The following is a 14,540-nucleotide window of genomic DNA, read 5'->3' on the forward strand; positions in this document are numbered from 1 at the left end:
CCTAAATATGTCCATATTAACTAAGTGAATAATTTACTCTCATTATTACTTTGACCAAATAATTTTGATTCTGTCGTGACTGTAATAGAATTAAAAGACTCTTAAAGGGACCCTGAGCAGATGGCAAATGAAATGGTAATACCCCCTCACCTACTGCCATGATGTAAAGCATTCTGCCAGTCCTGCCTCTGTAAATTACATTTGGGGTCGCTGACTCGCAGCAAAGTCGCGCTGTGACCCCGGAAGCAAAAGACTGGTCATGTGGTCTGCCCATGCTCCTGCTTCCGTCTGCCTATCTGTGCATGAGCAGCACATCATTGTGCTCAGTGCACAGAGGAGTTTCCGGGGTCACAGCACGACTTTGTTGAGAGTCACATCGGTCGGACCGGGGGAAGAACGCTTTACATTACAACTGGTAAGTGGAGGGGTATTACCAAGTATTCGTGGGTAAGCTTAAATGCATACCCACTCCTGCTAAGGGTTCCTTTAAATTCTTCCCTTCAGTCATGTTTTTACAAAACAAAAAAAAAACAAAAAAAAGGGCAGGTACATATGTTATTTTATAGTCTACTGTGTACATAGGCTATCATTCATAAAACTGTTGTCGGTAATTAAATCTATGCGGGAAAACACAGCTGGCGGAATTTTAGACTTCTGGCTGCTCATTCATAAAAAAGTATCCATGTGCGATAGCACTGCGGTATTTTCCCAAACTAGGCTGGCAGTAGGCTTGCGGAAACACAGGAAGCTGCCAAGTTGATACATATCTCCGTGTTCCGATCTACTGCAGCTGCCTGGGAGGTCTGTGTCTCCATTCAGTTACATTGTTATCGCCACATCCAAGGGAGCGGTACTTCCCGACCTCACACCGCTTGCGGTAAACTTTATGAATTCACATTTTGTTACGATAATCGCCTCACAAGGCGGTGATTTATCGCTCTGCTTGGTAGTGTCAGCTTTTCATGCGGAAAGAGCCTTTATGAATGCAGAACTTGCTGAGTGTTTGATAAAGTCAGCTGTTTTAAGCATTTCCGCATGCGGAAATGCTTTATGAATGATAGCCATAGTTTTTTAAACTGGAGCAACTTCAAAATACTTTCAGTAAACAGTACATTGCCTTTACAGTGGATCCGAGATAAACTTTTACTCATTGCATAATTGTGTTCCTTTCAAATAGTTTATAGGGCATTCCTGAAGCCAAATACTTTTTTTGTTTTAATACTCTAATTCCCTATAAACTAAACAAGCCTCACCCACAGCTTCTCCAGAGTGCCTTGGCACTGTGAGCCTTAGTAGCAAGGGCTTATGGGAGCTCAGTCTGGGCAGGAGGAGGTTACTAGCCATTGATTTCAGAGGCAGGGGGGAGGAGGGAGGAGACTGAATTTACACACAGGCAAACTGATAGCATCTCCAGCCCTCAGCCTGTGACAATGTGACAAACAGAACATGGCTGCCCTCATTGTATCACAGGAATAAATAATCATACACTTTCGAAGCTGTTTGCAGCTAGATATGCTGTGTAAACTATCTACACTTTAGAGAAGATATATAGACAAGTTACTTGTTATAGTTAGTTTTTCACCTCGGATCCGCTTTAACCTCCTTGGTGTTCTGATTAGTTCTAAAAGAAGTGCATTTTTATTCTGCCGTTAGACCCTAAAATTCAGAACTAGTGAGGCCCCCTCCCCGACAGAACTCGCCTCCCTGGGATCCAGGTCCGTGCTGCATTTCTCCCTCCTGTCCTCTGGGGAGGGGGGTGCTCTATCTCTATGGTGAGATTGGATCTACTTAGCACATTGTGTATGATGAGAAAAACTAAACGTGACAGAAGGTATTCCCCAAATTCTGTTATCAACTACAGTGAGAAACTGTAACCCTAACTGTGATTACTTGGAGGGAAAAAGATTATTTTGCTGCATAAGACAAGGAGCACACTTATTTGATTCACGCACGCTTTGCCACGCATGGCAAATTGCACACTGCCGCACTGGGCATTGTAGTCCATGGCCTGCTTGTGAATTGCGTTGTTCCGCATTCTCTGCAGTGGAAGAAAAGCAGCGGCCACAGACAGATAATGTATAGTGCACTGAGCACTAGGCCTGAAAGATAAATCGAATTTAAATCGAAATCGCGATCACCAAGATCACAATTTCAGAATCGTGAAAGCGGCGAATATCGCGATCACGGCATTTCCACATGAGGAAGTTTGAAGAAGCGCCTTCAAACTTTCCCAAAGTCCCAGTGCCCGCAGCGTTGTACATACCTTCCATCCTCAATCGCCCTCTGCCGACTCTTGTGCTTGGCAAAACTTCGGGTTCCTGTATGTCACATGATATACAGGAAGTATGCCGTGCATTAGAGCCTGCAGGAGGCAAAGTGGATAGATGGGCATTGCTGGACTCGTGCTTGAAGCTATGTCCACAACTGATGCAACTTGGGTGACAGAGGAGGCACAGAGAGAGACAGCGTGGGCACAGAGAGAGACACAGGAGACACAGAGGGGGCACAAAGAGACACAGAGGGGGCACAGAGAGAAACAAAGTAGGCACAGACACAAAGGAGGCAAGAGAGAGACCCAGAGGAGGCATGAAGAGGCAAAGGGGGTACAATGAGGGACAGAGGGGGAACAGACAGACACAAAGGGGGGGAACAAAGCTTGATTTGATGGAAATCGTGAATCGAATCGAAATCGTAATTTTGGACAGAAATCGCTCAATTCAATTTTTTCCTAAAATCGTTCAGGCCTACTGAGCACCGAGTGTGGGGGGGTACATTGCATATTAGGGGGGACATCGGTGAGGCGGCTCATGCGGCGTAACAAGGCTGATTCTGGATCAATTTCAGCATGAAATTGATCAGGAATCGCCCTGCAATGTATGGGGAGCTGACAGATCTCTCTCTAATCAGATTCGGTTAGAGAGAGATTTGTCTTTTGGTCGAATCTGCCCATCATCGCTACATGTATGGCTACCTTAATAGCTGAAAAAAAAAGACTTCCTATTTCTCAGCTTCAGAAATAAAGGGCTGTAGGTTCAAACAGGTACATTCTCCTGACTGTGTAATAATAATTTATGGGGGGGGGGGGAGATTGAAATACATTTTAATCAATACAGAATTATTTTTATTTGAAAAACAGTTTATTGTTTAAAAGGCATGCGTGTGTGTATTCAAATGAGTCCTAAGGACTATGTGTGGTCGGATTTGCACAACCACGCTGTATGGAGTGTGATCTCCCAAGGGATGCCATGGTCATCTCCTCAACAATGCAAGGAACAGGAGTAGGTGAGCACAGTTCTCAAAAGTTCAGTAGCTTTTATTGAGGAACAGAAGTGTTGTGGATGCTGTAAACAGTCGTTTCAAGAACACACAGGTCCTCTTCATCAGTAAACAACCTATTTTAAACATCTGTAAAATGATTTTCTCTAGTACAGATTAAAGCTCCCCTCTGTTATTCTCTCTACTGGCTGCCTGTCACACACATAAACAACTTCAAGCTTCTAATACTAACTTATAAAGCCTTCCATTATGCAGCCCCTTCATACATTGTTTAATTCAGAACCATACCATACCATTCAGAATGTAAACTTTGCTCTGGAAATCAGTTTCTCTGCTCACAAGCTGTAGTCTACTCCTCCAGCAGACCCATCCAGGACTTTTTGAAAACTTCTCCTCTCCGCTGGAACTCTTTTCAACAATCCATGCACCACTTGCCATCCCTCAAGGTCTTCAAATACAACTTGAAAACAAATTTGTTCATTCACATACATACAAATGACTTAGGCCATATTATCAGGCTACTTACAAAGCTTGGCCTCATTCTCTACTGTTAAGTCAGGGCAACTTACGGTAGCTCACCAACTCCCTTCACCTTGTGTTTTACCCTCTTACACCTTTGGAGCCTAGGTTCTCTCAACATACAGTACATGTGCTCCAATTCAGGGCTGGTGCTTTCGTAGGGTCAAACTGGGCAGTTGCATGGGGACCTAAGCTTCTTGGGGGCCCTACAAGTCAGGGAATGTAGTATTCACAAGGTTACTGCCAGTACTGTATGAAAATGTAAGGGGGGGGCCCACATTAATTTTTGCCTAGGGGCCCATTTTACCTAAAACAGTCCCTGCCCAAAAGGGTAGTTAATCTGTGCTCAGGAGATACTCGAGCTTGTCCTAGTCGCTCCATTCTAGCATAGTAAATTTGGGTATTACCAAACGTATAAACCTGAATGCATATTTTAGTCCATCGAGGCCGGTTTTGCACCTGGCCAGTGCGTTTGTGGTGTGATACTCCGCCCCTGTCACATCGCACTGCAACAAATGTCAATCATGTGACCCGGTGGAGGAGTGCACCAACAGGGTCATATGCATAGCGCCGCAGCGACCCCCCCCCCCCCCCCTTCCTTGTCCAGTGACGTAATTCCTGCTGCACAGGCACCACGTTACTGGTTTTCTCCGTCGTATTCCCCTCGTTCCGTCAACACGTTTACATTTTCTGCTTTGGCCATTTAGGCACCCGTTCGCATTTGAAAATAGCGAAACACTAGGGCTTATCGCTAGCATTTTGAAAGTGTAAAATCACTGTAAACTTCCACGATTTCAGAGCGATCGCGGTCAGCGCTTTATAAGCATTGTACCGCGATCACTTTTGAATCACTCCAAAAATGCTGCGGCTAACACGTTTGCTATTAGTGCTAATTGCGGCAGTGAGAACACTGCCATAGGGTAACATAGCACTAGTGCTTTAAAAAGCGCTATCGCTTTAGTGATTAGTGGGAATCACCTGCTAATTGCTTAAAGGGAAGGTTCAGGGACGGTTAAAAAAAAAAAATCCATATCCACTTACCTGGGGCTTCCTCCAGCCCGTGGCAGGCAGGAGGTGCCCTCAGCGCCGCTCCGCAGGCTCCCGGTGGCCGACCTGACCAGGTCGGACTTCTTCTGCGCTCCATTCTGCGTTTCACGCCGGCGCTTTGACATCATCGGACGTCCTACGGGCTGTACTGCGCAGGCTCAGAACTACTGAGGCAGTGCAGTATAGCCTGGAGGACCTCCGATGACGTCAGCGCGCCGGCGTGAAACGCAGAATGGAGCGTAGAAGAAGCCCGACCTGGCTGCCGGCCTGGCCAGGTTGGGTCTGGCCACCGGAGACCACCGGGAGCCTGCGGAGCGGCGCGGAGGGCACCTCCTGCCTGCCACGGGCTGGAGGAAGCCCAAGGTAAGTGGATTTGGATTTTTATTTCTATTTCTTTGTATCGTCCCTGAACCTTCCCTTTAAGTGTGAATGGGCCCTGCGTTACATTGCTTCTGTCATTGCTGCGGAAGGCCAGTGGTAAGACGCTGTTGATTTTATGGCGGCTCAGCAGCCGATCGGGCACTTCTGCCACAACGCGTTGTGACGCCATAAGTATGCTAGCCCCATGATCTGTAGTTATGCCCCTGTATAGGGCTGTTTTACACCCAAAAAAAGCTGTATGGATTTTGGCGCGATTTTTCGCAAGCAATTCTTTTCTATACTTGTTACAGAATTGCAATGGCCCCAAAAATTCTACATGTAGAGCTCCTGCGATTTTTAATAAAAATGATTCTTTCTGATGTGAAATGGCCCATAGGCTTTTATTGTCCAATCGCCTTTCAACACACTGGAAAGAGTTCAAAAAAGCTCTTTAAAAGCGCTCTTGAGCCCTTATTCAATTTGCCAGTTTCTCCTAGGCGATATTTTCTCACCCCATCATTATTATTATTATTTAGTATTTATATAGCGCCGACATCTTCCGAAGAGCTGTACAGAGTATATATTGTCTTGTCACTTAACTGTCCCTCAGAGGGGCTCACAATCTAATCCTTACCATAGTCACGTCAATGTATGTCTCGTAGTGGAGGGCCAATTTTAGGGGGAAGTCCAATAACTTTTCAATAAAATACGTTTTTAGCCACCAGCAGTTGTGACAATCTTTTCTTGCTACTTTTTTCAATTTCAGAGAGCTGAAAAATTATGTTAAACAAAAATTTAAAAAATATCTCTCAGGTGAAATCTTAGGAGAAAAGTGAATTGAATAAGGCCCTTGATGTGAAACGGCCCAAACGCAGCTTTATGTCATGTCATATTTTGCACTTGGTCTCTGTGCCACTGCAATTATAAAGTGCCTCAGAATAGGCTAACTTTATATAAATCTATAACCTGAAAAGGATTTCTCGCCCAAGCTATAGATGTGACAACTGAGGGATATTTGGGGAGGCTCAGAAGAGCAAAAACTGCCAACATATTTGAATGCAAATATGATTGATGTCAAGGACTCTAGAGAAACCTGTATTGCCATGAAAAAGTGGATTGCTTTTTAGAAGAAGAATTGTGCTGAAGGCATAATATACGGTAATAGCTTGAGTATAGGTCACATTTCATTGAACTTTTTTCCTCATTGCCTACTTGCTTCTGTGGTAACCTGAGGTAGTGTAGACTAGAGGTGTCCTCTATCTCATTCAGTCCAGTCCATTCTTAACTGTGACAATGCAGCATATGCTTCTGCGGGTTCTACTGGATTCTTACACACCTTCACACAGAGGGATTGGATTCTCATGCAGTGGACTGTACTAGTGTTTATCTGGAATGAAAGACCTGAACACGCAAGTGCTGAATAATGGAAAATACTATAAATTACCAACCGCTTCTGCTGAGGAGGGAGCGCACAGAACGTAAGTAGCACCTATTATAATAATCTACTCGTATAAGTGTTTCATCTGACTTTGTCTTACATACAAAAATTAGGTAGATGAGGTTGTTCATATTGAGGCCCGTACCCACCTCGCAATTCTTTCGATAATTTTCCAGACGACCGGTGATTTTTTAAAAATGTTTTTTTTTTGTATTTGTTTTCGTTTTTTTGAGCGACGAGCAGTCGTTCACGAGATCTCGCAACATGGGTACAGGTGCACGATCATGTGAACGTCGCTTATCGTCTTGTGGCGACTGTCACGGCAGATCGGATCTTGAAGATCCCCCGACAACTCTCACGTAAAGTACCGCAATCACTTGAAGTCTCGTCGCACACCACCGTGTAACATCGCGCATACCCGCCGCCCGGAAGATAGGTTGGCGGAGCGCCCGTAGTCAGGGAGACTTCACTGGATCCATCTCCCTGCATCGCAAGGTGAGTACTTAGCTTCAGAGCTGCTCTGAGACAGATGAGCTGAGTACCACCATTCATGTTACTGTAATGATAGCGATCGATAAACCAACTGAGACCAGAGAAGGGTCTGGTTCACACGGGCGTCTGCCCCACGTTTACCACCAGCGTTCGGGACTTGACGTTAAACGCTCCCATTTAAGTGAATAAAAACAAAAGTTTGCTTTCTTAAAACAGAAAGAATTAGTGATAATTCAGGTTGGAGTGAGCATGAGATGTCTCCCAGAGCAACACTGCTGAATATATGCAAATTAACCATTTAAGTGAATGGGAGCGTTTGTACCAGGCTTTTATTGGCGTTCATGCAAACGCGGCGTTTGGATCCCAATTTTCCCTGGCGTTCGAGGCGACCCTGGATGCTACATGTAGCGTCCTCAGACCGTTAACCGCCACAGCTAATGTCCCTCTATGGAGAAAAAACGTTGACTGCAACTGAAAGCCCGAACGCAACGCCTCCGAAAGTCGGCAGACGCCGGTGTGAACCAGCCCATAGATTAAGATGAAATGCGGCCCTAGGCAAGATAGGGACTTTGGCTCACAACTGATTACCATCTGTGTGTTTTGAAAGATTTGGTGGGGGCTAGCATCAACCAGACCTCTGGTCTCTGCAGGCCCGAGGCACCTGCCTAAGTTGTCTTGTGGATTATCTGGCTCTAACTGCCTGATGAGTCTTAGCACCACATTCTTAATCCGCATTAATAATAATTGACACTGGCAAAAATTACAGTCACAGGGATAGATCTTTCAATGCAAGTGTTAAGTGCCTCTGTATGAAAGTTTTAGAACTCAGGCCCCAAAGGCTGAAAGCAAAATTGTTGTGTGAGTGGAACGTACCTTTTGAAGTTAACACAAAAGCATTAAAGGCTTTGGCAGCTTGTTTTGAACGTATACAGTATCAATTTACACAAAAAAAATGTTGTCTCTGCCTTTAGTATACAACCTTGAGAAAGCTGATGCCATAAACAAAAATTTTAAGATTGATCAGTTAAAAAAAATACCAGCAGATTACACAGTGTTAATTAACATTATCTTAGTCTCCTGATTTCTTCCTCCCCTCTGCAGCACGGCACGCATCATAGTTCTGTGCATTGAACTATGACACGCGGCAGAGGGGAGGAAGAAATTACAGGAGACAGTCTGTGCATGCGCTGTTAGGACCTGCGGACTTCATTTTCTGGGTCACAGCGCAACTTTCTGTAGGAGTTATTGTTTCAATACAATTCAGAGCAGGCATACCGGGATGCCAAGGGATAGCCAGAGGGGCTGGTAAGTGTATACTCTTCCCTAAATAGACATGGGTATACTCAAAAGCATACCCAGCGCCACTGCTCTGGGTCCCTTTTAAAGCCTATGCTTACCAGCGCCACCCGGTATAGAGAGTATCTTAATATATATAACTTAATGAGTAAAATATCTTATATTGTGCAATTTCTATAAATTATTTAATCAATGTTTTTGCTCATTGTAAAAATGTGACCTTACCCTAATTCAAATTCCTAAATTTCTCAGTTATGCAGACACCTTTACTACTGGCAAGGCAAATCCCTTTGGAATGTTTTTTTTTTTTCCCTCTCCTCAGTGTAGTGAGCTGGAACATCTGATCTCCCAGAGTGCTCTAGGGGAGAATGTTGCATGACATCCTAGCCTAGGTTAAACTCCACTGGAATGGTGGGGTTTCATACCAATATACTCAAATACCGTACATTCTGGCGTATAAGACGACTCCCCCCCCCCCCCCTAACTTTTCCAGTTAAAATATAGAGTTTGGAATATACTCGCCATATAAGACTACCCCTCTTCCAACGCACACCAAATAAAAATGTAAAAAATCATATACTGGTGCTATGTATGAACAGATACTGGTGCTGTACTGTATGTGGTACCCAGTATATAACAGTGTATATAGGCGATTGACTGGTTGGATTGGTAAACTCTCCCTAAGCGTATTGGTCAGCTCTACCTGTCTGTTTATCAGAGCAGTATGGAAGAATAGATTGCGCTGTGCCCATAAAACACGCCTCTTTCACCTGTCTGACCCACCCTTGTATCCTATTTACCTCCTTCTCTGCCTCTCAGATCTCGCACATGTGAGCATGCACCACTTTACTACAGTCCTCAGCAGCGAGATCTGAGAGCCGGTAACAGGATAGGGCGTATTACCCGGCATCAATGACGACCCCTGACTTTTCAGAAGATTTGCAAGGTGTGTGTGTGTGTGTGTGTGTGTGTGTGTGTGTGTGTGTGTGTGTGTGTGTGTGTGTGTGTGTGTGTGTGTGTGTGTGTGTGTGTGTGTGTGTGTGTGTGTGTGTGTGTGTGTGTGTGTGTGTGTGTGTGTGTGTGTGTGTGTGTGTGTGTGTGTGTGTGTGTGTGTGTGTGTGTGTGTGTGTGTGTGTGTGTGTGTGTGTGTGTGTGTGTGTGTGTGTGTGTGTGTGTGTGTACCAGGATAATTCAAGTAATAATGGGTATCCTGAATAATTTATTGTGTTTTTCCATATGTCATTGTCACGTACCGGTTGACACACACATACATTTATCGGTATGACACAATGCAGGCGGCACAATAGTGTAGTGGTTAGTTCGCTCACTTTGCAGCGCAAAGTTCAAATCCCAGCCAGGGAACTATCTGTAGAGAGTTTGTATGTTCTGCCAGTGTCTGCGTAGGTTTTATCTGGGCACTCCAGTTTCCTCCCACATCCCAAAAAAACATACAGATAAGTTGATTGGCTTCCCCCTAAAAAATGTGCTCTAGACTACGATATACACACTGCATGATACATACATAGACATAGGACTCTGGTAGGGATTAGATTGTGAGCCCCTTTGAGTGACAATTAAGTGACAAGACACTATACTCTGTAAAGCGCTGCAGAAGATGTTGGCGCTGTATAAATACTAAATAATAATTATAAATTACTCTCCAATTGTGTATAAATGATTTACTTTCATTTCCTGATGCTTTAGGCTGGGTGCACACATAACAACATAAAATGAAAACATGACATAAACCGCAGCCTTTCACGTTATGTTGTGTGCGTTTGTGTGTTTTTGGTGCGTTTTGTAATTTTTAAACCCAGATGCGTTTTTCAAGCGTTTTGCACGTGTTTTAATGCGTTCGGGTTTCGCATGTATAAAACGGATATGCGTTTTGTATTTGTTTTTATATTTATGCAAATCCCTAGGAAGACAACAGGAAGCGGAAATACATCAGAAATCTTCATTTATAAAAAAAAAAAAAAGCTTTAAAAAAAAAAAAAAATCAAAAACGCATACAATACGCAATACATTACGTTTCCACTTTCATTATGTGCGTTTTTGATGCGTTCATTCATTCATAATAGGCAACAAAAGTAGCGATTTTATAAACTCCAAAGTACAAACACATACCCATGTGTTTTTTTATGTGGCCCATTGGGTAACATTGGTGCATAAAACACAGCATTTTATGCAACGCTATCGTTTCTGCTATGTCTGCACACAGCCTCAGTTTGATGAAAATGCAAATTTAGTTATGTTTCTAAATGATATGATTTTTTTTACGACTCAAAACTGTAAATGTAGCCCCACCCGCTTTCAGCAGCAGCCCTGCCCCTTCCCTCAGAGGAAAGGCCCCAGCGTGTTATGTGTATTGCGGCCAGGAACATGTTATTGCACAGCAGACGCAATATTCTGCCCCATCCTCTTTCAGCAGCAGCCCTGCCCCTTCCCTCAGAGGAAAGCACCCAGCATGCTATGTGTATTGCGGCCAGGAACATGTTATTGCACAGCAGACGCAATATTCTGCCCCACCCTCTTTCAGCAGCAGCCCTGCCCCTTCCCTCAGAGGAAAGCACCCAGCATGCTATGTGTATTGCGGCCAGGAACATGTTATTGCACAGCAGACGCAATATTCTGACGGGGTCTATTATACGTTGCAACTAGCTGCTGATGTCCACGCTATAATGCATACCCGACGCCGATGCTGTGCATCAGGAACATATGCATGAAATCAAGTTCAATCGTTCTGTTCAAGCTCTTTAAAGTAAAAATATTGAAAATAATGGGAATACAAATACATTTGTATTGGAGAAGAGGCAGAATAAATGGGGGAGGGTATAATGAATGTGGGTATAAAAATTTGCTCAGGCTTTGTCAACATTCCTTAGAAATTAATGGTTTTCCCATGACATGATTCAACAATACTTCAAGGCAGCAATCAAGATTTGACCACCTGAGAAGCCAAGACTCATACAAGGGGATCTACCTTTTCATGCTCGACTACTTCTCATCACCTCCTTTTGTAGGACTGTTTCTTATATAACCTTATTCTCTAATTGGCTTCCGTGCTTGCCATAACCTCAGGTACAAGCAGGGGCGGACTGACTACTCATGGGGCCCCCGGGCAATAGGAGATTATGGGGCCCCCCATACCAGTGTTTCCCACCTTTCACGTTCTTTTTTTTTACAGGCTAAGATATAATAATTTACTGACAACAGATATTTTATAATGATAAAAACCCCTGCGCCGTGCGTAGGGTGTGGTCACGCAACAGAATGTGGGCGTGGTCATGAGTAGGGCAAAATATACATGACCTTAGCAGTGGTGTACAAGGTCTGCCGGGGAAGTCTGAACTCTGCCATAGTGTTTCCCCCAAAACACATGTAATCTGACAGCATTTCACCAAAAATCCATGCAATATGGCAGAGGTTCCTCCAAAATACAGATAATATGGCAGTCGTTCCCCCAAAATAGACGTAATCTGGCAGCAGTGGTTCCCCCAAATACACATAATTTAGCAGCGGCTCCCCAAAATATGCGTGATCTGGCAGCGGATTACCCAAAATACATGTAATCTGGCAGCAGTGGTTCCCCAAAATACACATAATCTGAAAGCAGCAGTTCCCCCATTATACACAATCTGGCAGCGGTTCCCCAAAAATACACATCATCTGGCAGCTGTTTCGCAAAATACACTTAACCTATTTTGGTTCCTGGACGTAGAAACTACGTCCAGGAAACCATGCGCGCTACCGCGGCCGATCGCGCGCGTGCACGCGCACTCCCGGCCGCGGATTCGGTAGCCACGGAATCAATGTATCGGGCTATGGTGCCCGATCACTGATTCCTCTCCTGTTCCCTCCCCGATGCGTCACTCTAAGCGTGTGTTACGCTTAGAGTGACGTCATGTAAATAAACTCATGGCCGCCATCTTGTGGCCAAAAAGTAATACTACAACTGAATGTAAAAAAAAATAAAAATTAACACACATTTACATTATAAATGTATTGTTTACCTCCCACCCTCCCAAAACTACCCAAATAAAATGTTTACTATAAAAAAAACAAAAAACATTACAATAAAAAAAACAAAAAACATGTAAATATTTACCTAAGGGTCTAAACTTTTTAAATATCAATGTAAAGATTAAATATTTCTATATTTTTTTTATTTTAAACTTGTTAATAGTGATAGATGCAAAATGGAAAAAATGCACCTTTATTTCCAAATAAAATATTGTCGCCATACATTGTGATAGGGACATAATTTTAACGGAGTAATAACCGGGACATATGGGCAAATACAATACGTGCGTTTTAATTATGGAGGCATGTATTATTTTAAAACTATAATGACTGAAAACTGAGAAATAATGAATTTTTCCATTTTTTTCTTATTCTTCCTGTTAAAATGCATTTACAGTAAAGTGGCTCTTAGCAAAATGTACCCCCCAAAGAAAGCCTAATTGGTGGCGGAAAAAACAAGATATAGATCAGTTCATTGTGATAAGTAGTGATAAATTTATAGGCTAATTAATGGGAGGTGAACATTTCTCACGTGAAAACGACGGAACCTGAATGGGTTAATCTGGCAGCAGCAGTTCCCCAAAAATAGTTAATCTGGCAACAGTTCCCAGAAAATAGGTGCCCCCAGTATAGGTAACCAGGTCAAAAGGTATCCCCAGTGGAAGTAACCAGGTCTATAGGTTTTCCCAGTGCAGGTATCCAGGTCTATAGGTGTCCCCAGTATAAGTAGCCAGGTCTATAGGTGTCCCCAGAATAGGTAGCCAGGATTATAGGTGTCCCCAGAATAGGTAGCCAGGTCTATGGGTGCCCCCAGTATAGGTAGCCAGGCCTATAGGTGTCTTCTGTATAGATAGCCAGGTCTTCCCAGTATATGTAGCTAGGTGTATAGGTGTTCCCAGTATAGCCAGGTCTATGGGTGTCCCCAGTATATGTGACCAGGTCTATAGGTGTCCCCAGTATATGCTAGCCAGTTGGATAGGTGTCCCCAGTATATGTAGCCAGGTCTATAGGTGTCCCCAGTATATGTAGCTAGCTGTATAGGTGTTCCCAGTATATGTAGCCAGGTTTGTAGGTGTCCCCAGTATTTATAGCCAGGTGTATAGGTGTCCCCAGTATATGTAGCCAGGTGTATAGCTGCCCCCAGTATAGCCAGGTGTATAGGTGTCCCCAGTGTATGTAGCCAGGTGTATAGTTGCCCCCAGTATAGCCAGGTGTATATGTGTCCCCAGTATATGTAGCCATGTGTATAGCTGCCCCCAGTATAGCCAGGTGTATAGGTGTCCTCAGTATATGTAGTTAGGTGTATAGGTGTCCCCAGTATATGTAGCCAGGTGTCCCCAGGAGGGGAGGCAACCAATGAAAGGGAGTCTACTCAAGACCAGACTTGCGGCGAACAGATCACAGCTCCCTCAGCCGGCTGTAACAGCGGTAAGTCTCCGCCCGCAGTCAGCCGCTGTACGACAGTGCGACACTTCAGTATTCCGGAGGGGAGAGCCAGGAAGGGGGGCTCCAAGGTGAGGGAAGGGGGGGGGGAACTTCCCCCCCTTCCCCGCTGTTCCCATAGCTCCCTTTCACTGGCTGCTTCCCCTCCTGCCCAGGGTTGTCTGGCGGGGCCCCCCTGACCACGGGCCCTCGTCCGTGCCCAAGTGCCCGAATGGTCAGTCCGCCCCTGGGTAGAAGATTATCCAAAATCCAAGTTCTCTGCTGGCAATAACCTTTTACTACATTCTATGAAGATTGTGCAGTACTCGGACCAATTCAATTGTTTATTCTTAGAGCTAACTGAGCACTAGATTTATTTTTTAAAAAGCGGGAGATGTAGTCCGTGGAGCACAGCTCTGTATTAGCACCCATGGACTACATCTTCCAGCATGTATCATGGCACGTGCATGACCCGGACGGGTATTATCAATGCCGGCAGAAGCTGATGCGAAGGTGGCACATGACGTTCGGGCCGTGGGACGGAGGAGCAGCACCCAGTAGGTAAGTTATGGTGCTCCCCCAACAGCACTTACCATTATGAACCTCCCTGATGGGGAGGTTTGTTTTTTTAACCAATTAGCAGCTTCAATAGAGTTATCTTGTGTGA

This window comes from Hyperolius riggenbachi, chromosome 10, assembly GCF_040937935.1.
Source record: "Hyperolius riggenbachi isolate aHypRig1 chromosome 10, aHypRig1.pri, whole genome shotgun sequence".
Lineage (NCBI taxonomy): Eukaryota > Metazoa > Chordata > Amphibia > Anura > Hyperoliidae > Hyperolius > Hyperolius riggenbachi.